Genomic DNA, 8,405 nt, shown 5'->3' on the forward strand with positions numbered 1-8,405 from the left:
TTATTTTACCGTCGTCGGCGCTATCAGGGGAAACACGCCCGCTCCTTCCGCCTCCCTGGTACCCTGGCTGGGCCCGGAGCGACCAGGATTACCCTCATACCGGTTCTCACGACCTGCACTGACACTCGACTCTGCCCCGGCCGCCGCAGCTCCCGCAGGCCCGGCCAGCCGGGTCCGCCCCCCTGGCCGGCGCCCGGAGCGTTTGGACTTTGTCGTTTCTTCTCCAAGACGCGTCTCTGCCAACTGCCGTGGACTTCAGCGGGGGCTGCTCCCCGTCTCCTGGGTGTCCTGCCCGGGCACATCGGAGGCTCAGCCTGGGTCTTCAGCCCCTACTGGTAGGTGCACTCAGGGGGCCCTCCGCAGCCGCCCAGGCCCACCCCTGCAGCCAGCACACGGCTGCCAGCAGCCACCACACAGCTGCCAACAGCCCACTATCCATCACCCACCAGCCCCTCTGCATACATCTGCTGGGGGTGCTTTTTTGACTTCCCCCCTTTTGGCCTATGGGGAAAAGCCAGGGGGAAAACCTCCAGAGTCAGGCCGACCTCATGGAACTCCAACCCGGCCTGGAGCCACCGGTTTGTCCCCTTCCCGGTTCTCAGGACATGCACTGACACTCGGCTAAGCCCCGGCCGCCGCAGCCCCCGCCGGCCCGGCCAGCCCGGTCCGCACACCCCTGGCCAGCGCCTGGAGCGTTTGGACTTTGTCGTTTTTTCTCAAAGACCCGTCTCTGCCAACTGCCGTGGGCTTCAGCGGGGGCTGCTCCCCGCCTCCTGGGTGTCCTGCCCGGGCACATCGGAGGGTCAGCCTGGGTCTTGAGCTACTGCTGGTAGGTGCGCTTTGGGGGCCCTCGGCAGCCGCCCAGGCCCACCCCTGCAGCCAGCACACGGCTGCCAGCAGCCACCACACAGCTGCCAACAGCCCGCTCTCCGTCACCCTCCAGCCCCTTCTGCATACATCTGCCGGGGGTGCTTTTTTGACTTCCCCCCTTTTGGCCTATGGGGAAAAGCTAAGGGGAAAACCTCCAGAGTCAGGCCGACCTCCTGGAACTCCAACCCGGCCTGGAGCCACCGGTTTGTCCCCTTCCCGGTTCTCAGGACATGCACTGACACTCGGCTAAGCCCCGGCCGCCGCAGCCCCCGCCGGCCCGGCCAGCCCGGTCCGCGCCCCTGGCCAGCGCCTGGAGCGTTTGGACTTTGTCATTTTTTCTCAAAGACCCATCTCTGCCAACTGCCATGGACCTCAGCGGGGGCAGCTCCCCGCCTCCTGGGTGTCCTGCCCGGGCACATCGGAGGGTCAGGCAATGTCTTCAGCCACCGCGGGCAGGTGCACTCAGGGGGCCCTCCGCAGCCGCCCAGGCCCACCCCTGCAGCCAGCACACGGCTGCCAGCAGCCACCACACAGCTGCCAACAGCCCGCTCTCCGTCACCCCCCAGCCCAACTCTGCATACATCTGCTGGGGGTGCTTTTTTGACTTCCCCCCTTTTGGCCTATGGGGAAATGCTAAGGGGAAAACCTCCAGAGTCAGGCCGACCTCATGGAACTCCAACCCGGCCTGGAGCCACCGGTTTGTCCCCTTCCCGGTTCTCAGGACATGCATCGACACTCGGCTCAGCCCCGGCAGCCGCAGCTCCCGCCGGCCCGGCCAGCCCGGGTCCGCACCCCTGGCCGGCACGCCTGGAGCGTTTGGACTTTGTCATTTTTTTCAAAGACTCATCTCTGCCAACTGCCGTGGGCTTCAGCGGGGGCTGCTGCCCGCCTCCTGGGTGTCCAGCCCGGGCACATCGGAGGCTCAGCCTGGGTCTCGAGCCCCTACTGGTAGGTGCACTCTGAAGGGGCCCTCCGCAGCCGCCCAGGCCCACCCCTGCAGCCAGCACACGGCTGTCAGCAGCCACCACACAGCTGCCAACAGCCCACTATCCATCACCCACCAGCCCCTCTGCATACATCTGCTGGGGGTGCTTTTTTGACTTCCCCCCTTTTGGCCTATGGGGAAAAGCTAAGGGGAAAACCTCCAGAGTCAGGCCGACCTCCTGGAACTCCAACCCGGCCTGGAGCCACCGGTTTGTCCCCTTCCCGGTTCTCAGGACATGCACTGACACTCGGCTAAGCCCCGGCCGCCGCAGCCCCCGCCGGCCCGGCCAGCCCGGTCCGCGCCCCTGGCCAGCGCCTGGAGCGTTTGGACTTTGTCATTTTTTCTCAAAGACCCATCTCTGCCAACTGCCATGGACCTCAGCGGGGGCAGCTCCCCGCCTCCTGGGTGTCCTGCCCGGGCACATCGGAGGGTCAGGCAATGTCTTCAGCCACCGCGGGCAGGTGCACTCAGGGGGCCCTCCGCAGCCGCCCAGGCCCACCCCTGCAGCCAGCACACGGCTGCCAGCAGCCACCACACAGCTGCCAACAGCCCGCTCTCCGTCACCCCCCAGCCCCTCCTGCATACATCTGCTGGGGGTGCTTTTTTGACTTCCCCCCTTTTGGCCTATGGGGAAATGCTAAGGGGAAAACCTCCAGAGTCAGGCCGACCTCCTGGAACTCCAACCCGGCCTGGAGCCACCGGTTTGTCCCCTTCCCGGTTCTCACGACATGCATCGACACTCGGCTCAGCCCCGGCAGCCGCAGCTCCCGCCGGCCCGGCCAGCCCGGTCCGCACCCCTGGCCAGCGCCTGGAGCGTTTGGACTTTGTCATTTTTTCAAAGACTCATCTCTGCCAACTGCCGTGGGCTTCAGCGGGGGCTGCTCCCCGCCTCCTGGGTGTCCTGCCCGGGCACATCGGAGGCTCAGGCAATGTCTTGAGCCACCGCTGGTAGCTGCACTCAGGGGGCCCTCCGCAGCCGCCCAGGCCCACCCCTGCAGCCACCACACAGCTGCCAACAGCCCGCTCCCCGTCAACCCCCAGCCCCTCCGCATACATCTGCTGGGGGTGCTTTTTTGACTTCCCCCGTTTAGGCCTATGGGGAAAAGCCAAGGGGAAAACCTCCAGAGCCAGGCCGACCTCCTGGAACTCCCACCCGGCCTGGAGCCACCGGTTTGTCCCCTTCCCGGTTCTCAGGACATGCACTAATACTCGGCTCAGCCCCAGCAGCCGCAGCTCCCGCCGGCCCGGCCAGCCCGGTCCGCCACCCTGCCCGGCGCCTGGAGCGTTTGGACTTTGTCGTTTTTTCTCCAAGACTCGCCTCTGGCACATGCCGTGGACTTCAGCGGGGGCTGCTCCCCGCCTCCTGGGTGTCCTGCCCGGGCACATCGGAGGCTCAGCCTGGGTCATCAGCCCCTACTGCTAGGTGCACTCAGGGGGCCCTCGGCAGCCGCCCAGGCCCACCCCAGCAGCCAGCACACGGCTGCCAGCAGCCACCACACAGCTGCCAACAGCCCGCTCTCCGTCACCCTCCAGCCCAACTCTGCATACATCTGCCGGGGGTGCTTTTTTGACTTCCCCCCTTTTGGCCTATGGGGAAAAGCTAAGGGGAAAACCTCCAGAGTCAGGCCGACCTCCTGGAACTCCAGCCCGGCCTCGAGCCACCGGTTTGTCCCCTTCCCGGTTCTCAGGACATGCATAGGCACTCGGCTCAGCCCCGGCAGCCGCAGCTCCCGCCGGCCCCGGCCAGCCCGGTCCGCACCCCTGGCCAGCGCCTGGAGCGTTTGGACTTTGTCATTTTTTTCTCAAAGACCCATCTCTGCCAACTGCCGTGGGCTTCAGCGGGGGCTGCTGCCCGCCTCCTGGGTGTCCAGCCCGGGCACATCGGAGGCTCAGCCTGGGTCTTGAGCCCCTACTGGTAGGTGCACTCTGAAGGGGCCCTCCGCAGACGCCCAGGCCCACCCCTGCAGCCAGCACACGGCTGCCAGCAGCCACCACACAGCTGCCAACAGCCCGCTCTCCGTCACCCCCCAGCCCAACTCTGCATACATCTGCTGGGGGTGCTTTTTTGACTTCCCCCCTTTTGGCCTATGGGGAAATGCTAAGGGGAAAACCTCCAGAGTCAGGCCGACCTCCTGGAACTCCAACCCGGCCTGGAGCCACCGGTTTGTCCCCTTCCCGGTTCTCAGGACATGCACTAATACTCGGCTCAGCCCCGGCAGCCGCAGCTCCCGCCGGCCCGGCCACCCGGGTCCGCACCCCTGGCCGGCACGCCTGGAGCGTTTGGACTTTGTCGTTTTTTCTCCAAGACTCGCCTCTGCCAACTGCCATGGACTTCAGCGGGGGCTGCTCCCCGCCTCCTGGGTGTCCTGCCCGGGCACATCGGAGGCTCAGCCTGGGTCTCGAGCCCCCTACTGGTAGGTGCACTACGGGGGCCCTCGGCAGCCGCCCAGGCCCACCCCTGCAGCCAGCACACGGCTGCCAGCAGCCACCACACAGCTGCCAACAGCCCGCTCTCCGTCACCCCCCAGCCCCTCCTGCATACATCTGCCGGGGGTGCTTTTTTGACTTCCCCCCTTTTGGCCTATGGGGAAATGCTAAGGGGAAAACCTCCAGAGTCAGGCCGACCTCCTGGAACTCCAACCCGGCCTGGAGCCACCGGTTTGTCCCCTTCCCGGTTCTCACGACATGCATTGACACTCGGCTCAGCCCCGGCCGCCGCAGCCCCCGCCGGCCCGGCCAGCCCGGTCCGCACCCCTGGCCGGCACGCCTGGAGCGTTTGGACTTTGTCGTTTTTTTCAAAGACTCATCTCTGCCAACTGCCGTGGGCTTCAGCGGGGGCTGCTCCCCGCCTCCCGGGTGTCCTGCCCGGGCACATCGGAGGCTCAGGCAATGTCTTGAGCCACCGCTGGTAGCTGCGCTTTGGGGGCCCTCGGCAGCCGCCCAGGCCCACCCCTGCAGCCAGCACACGGCTGCCAGCAGCCACCACACAGCTGCCAACAGCCCGCTCTCCGTCACCCCCCAGCCCCTCCTGCATACATCTGCTGGGGGTGCTTTTTTGACTTCCCCCCTTTTGGCCTATGGGGAAATGCTAAGGGGAAAACCTCCAGAGTCAGGCCGACCTCCTGGAACTCCAACCCGGCCTGGAGCCACAGGTCTGTCCCCATCCCGGTTCTCAGGACATGCATAGACAGTCGGCTCAGCCCCAGCAGCCGCAGCCCCCTCCGGCCCGGCCAGCCCGGTCCGCACCCCTGGCCAGCGCCTGGAGCGTTTGGACTTTGTCATTTTTTTCAAAGACTCATCTCTGCCAACTGCCGTGGGCTTCAGCGGGGGTGTCTGCTCCCCGCCTCCTGGGTGTCCTGCCCGGGCACATCGGAGGGTCAGCCTGGGTCTTGAGCCCCTACTGGTAGGTGCACTCTGAAGGCGCCCTCCGCAGCCGCCCAGGCCCACCCCTGCAGCCACCACACAGCTGCCAACAGCCCGCTCCCCGTCAACCCCCAGCCCCTCCGCATACATCTGCTGGGGGTGCTTTTTTGACTTCCCCCGTTTTGGCCTATGGGGAAATGCTAAGGGGAAAACCTCCAGAGTCAGGCCGACCTCCTGGAACTCCAACCCGGCCTCGAGCCACCGGTTTGTCCCCTTCCCGGTTCTCACGACATGCATCGACACTCGGCTCAGCCCCGGCAGCCGCAGCCCCCGCCGGCCCGGCCAGCCGGGGTCAACCGCCCTGGCCGGCGCCGGAGCGTTTGGACTTTGTCATTTTTTCTCCAAGACTCGATTCTGGCACATGCCATGGACTTCAGCGGGGGCTGTTCCCCGCCTCCCGGGTGTCCTGCCCGGGCACATCGGAGGCTCAGGCAATGTCTTCAACCACCGCTGGCAGGTGCACTCAGGGGGCCCTCCGCAGCCGCCCAGGCCCACCCCTGCAGCCAGCACACGGCTGCCAGCAGCCACCACGCAGCTGCCAACAGCCCGCTCCCCGTCACCCCCCAGCCCCTTCTGCATACATCTGCTGGGGGTGCTTTTTTGACTTCCCCCCTTTTGGCCTATGGGGAAAAGCTAAGGGGAAAACCTCCAGAGTCAGGCCGACCTCCTGGAACTCCAGCCCGGCCTCGAGCCACCGGTTTGTCCCCTTCCCGGTTCTCAGGACATGCATAGGCACTCGGCTCAGCCCCGGCAGCCGCAGCTCCCGCCGGCCCCGGCCAGCCCGGTCCGCACCCCTGGCCAGCGCCTGGAGCGTTTGGACTTTGTCATTTTTTTCTCAAAGACCCATCTCTGCCAACTGCCGTGGGCTTCAGCGGGGGCTGCTGCCCGCCTCCTGGGTGTCCAGCCCGGGCACATCGGAGGCTCAGCCTGGGTCTTGAGCCCCTACTGGTAGGTGCACTCTGAAGGGGCCCTCCGCAGACGCCCAGGCCCACCCCTGCAGCCAGCACACGGCTGCCAGCAGCCACCACACAGCTGCCAACAGCCCGCTCTCCGTCACCCCCCAGCCCAACTCTGCATACATCTGCTGGGGGTGCTTTTTTGACTTCCCCCCTTTTGGCCTATGGGGAAATGCTAAGGGGAAAACCTCCAGAGTCAGGCCGACCTCCTGGAACTCCAACCCGGCCTGGAGCCACCGGTTTGTCCCCTTCCCGGTTCTCAGGACATGCACTAATACTCGGCTCAGCCCCGGCAGCCGCAGCTCCCGCCGGCCCGGCCACCCGGGTCCGCACCCCTGGCCGGCACGCCTGGAGCGTTTGGACTTTGTCGTTTTTTCTCCAAGACTCGCCTCTGCCAACTGCCATGGACTTCAGCGGGGGCTGCTCCCCGCCTCCTGGGTGTCCTGCCCGGGCACATCGGAGGCTCAGCCTGGGTCTCGAGCCCCCTACTGGTAGGTGCACTACGGGGGCCCTCGGCAGCCGCCCAGGCCCACCCCTGCAGCCAGCACACGGCTGCCAGCAGCCACCACACAGCTGCCAACAGCCCGCTCTCCGTCACCCCCCAGCCCCTCCTGCATACATCTGCCGGGGGTGCTTTTTTGACTTCCCCCCTTTTGGCCTATGGGGAAATGCTAAGGGGAAAACCTCCAGAGTCAGGCCGACCTCCTGGAACTCCAACCCGGCCTGGAGCCACCGGTTTGTCCCCTTCCCGGTTCTCACGACATGCATTGACACTCGGCTCAGCCCCGGCCGCCGCAGCCCCCGCCGGCCCGGCCAGCCCGGTCCGCACCCCTGGCCGGCACGCCTGGAGCGTTTGGACTTTGTCGTTTTTTTCAAAGACTCATCTCTGCCAACTGCCGTGGGCTTCAGCGGGGGCTGCTCCCCGCCTCCCGGGTGTCCTGCCCGGGCACATCGGAGGCTCAGGCAATGTCTTGAGCCACCGCTGGTAGCTGCGCTTTGGGGGCCCTCGGCAGCCGCCCAGGCCCACCCCTGCAGCCAGCACACGGCTGCCAGCAGCCACCACACAGCTGCCAACAGCCCGCTCTCCGTCACCCCCCAGCCCCTCCTGCATACATCTGCTGGGGGTGCTTTTTTGACTTCCCCCCTTTTGGCCTATGGGGAAATGCTAAGGGGAAAACCTCCAGAGTCAGGCCGACCTCCTGGAACTCCAACCCGGCCTGGAGCCACAGGTCTGTCCCCATCCCGGTTCTCAGGACATGCATAGACAGTCGGCTCAGCCCCAGCAGCCGCAGCCCCCTCCGGCCCGGCCAGCCCGGTCCGCACCCCTGGCCAGCGCCTGGAGCGTTTGGACTTTGTCATTTTTTTCAAAGACTCATCTCTGCCAACTGCCGTGGGCTTCAGCGGGGGTGTCTGCTCCCCGCCTCCTGGGTGTCCTGCCCGGGCACATCGGAGGGTCAGCCTGGGTCTTGAGCCCCTACTGGTAGGTGCACTCTGAAGGCGCCCTCCGCAGCCGCCCAGGCCCACCCCTGCAGCCACCACACAGCTGCCAACAGCCCGCTCCCCGTCAACCCCCAGCCCCTCCGCATACATCTGCTGGGGGTGCTTTTTTGACTTCCCCCGTTTTGGCCTATGGGGAAATGCTAAGGGGAAAACCTCCAGAGTCAGGCCGACCTCCTGGAACTCCAACCCGGCCTCGAGCCACCGGTTTGTCCCCTTCCCGGTTCTCACGACATGCATCGACACTCGGCTCAGCCCCGGCAGCCGCAGCCCCCGCCGGCCCGGCCAGCCGGGGTCAACCGCCCTGGCCGGCGCCGGAGCGTTTGGACTTTGTCATTTTTTCTCCAAGACTCGATTCTGGCACATGCCATGGACTTCAGCGGGGGCTGTTCCCCGCCTCCCGGGTGTCCTGCCCGGGCACATCGGAGGCTCAGGCAATGTCTTCAACCACCGCTGGCAGGTGCACTCAGGGGGCCCTCCGCAGCCGCCCAGGCCCACCCCTGCAGCCAGCACACGGCTGCCAGCAGCCACCACGCAGCTGCCAACAGCCCGCTCCCCGTCACCCCCCAGCCCCTTCTGCATACATCTGCTGGGGGTGCTTTTTTGACTTCCCCCCTTTTGGCCTATGGGGAAATGCTAAGGGGAAAACCTCCAGAGTCAGGCCGACCTCCTGG

The sequence above is a fragment of the Eleutherodactylus coqui genome, unplaced genomic scaffold (assembly GCF_035609145.1).
Source record: "Eleutherodactylus coqui strain aEleCoq1 unplaced genomic scaffold, aEleCoq1.hap1 HAP1_SCAFFOLD_575, whole genome shotgun sequence".
In the NCBI taxonomy this organism is placed as follows: domain Eukaryota; kingdom Metazoa; phylum Chordata; class Amphibia; order Anura; family Eleutherodactylidae; genus Eleutherodactylus; species Eleutherodactylus coqui.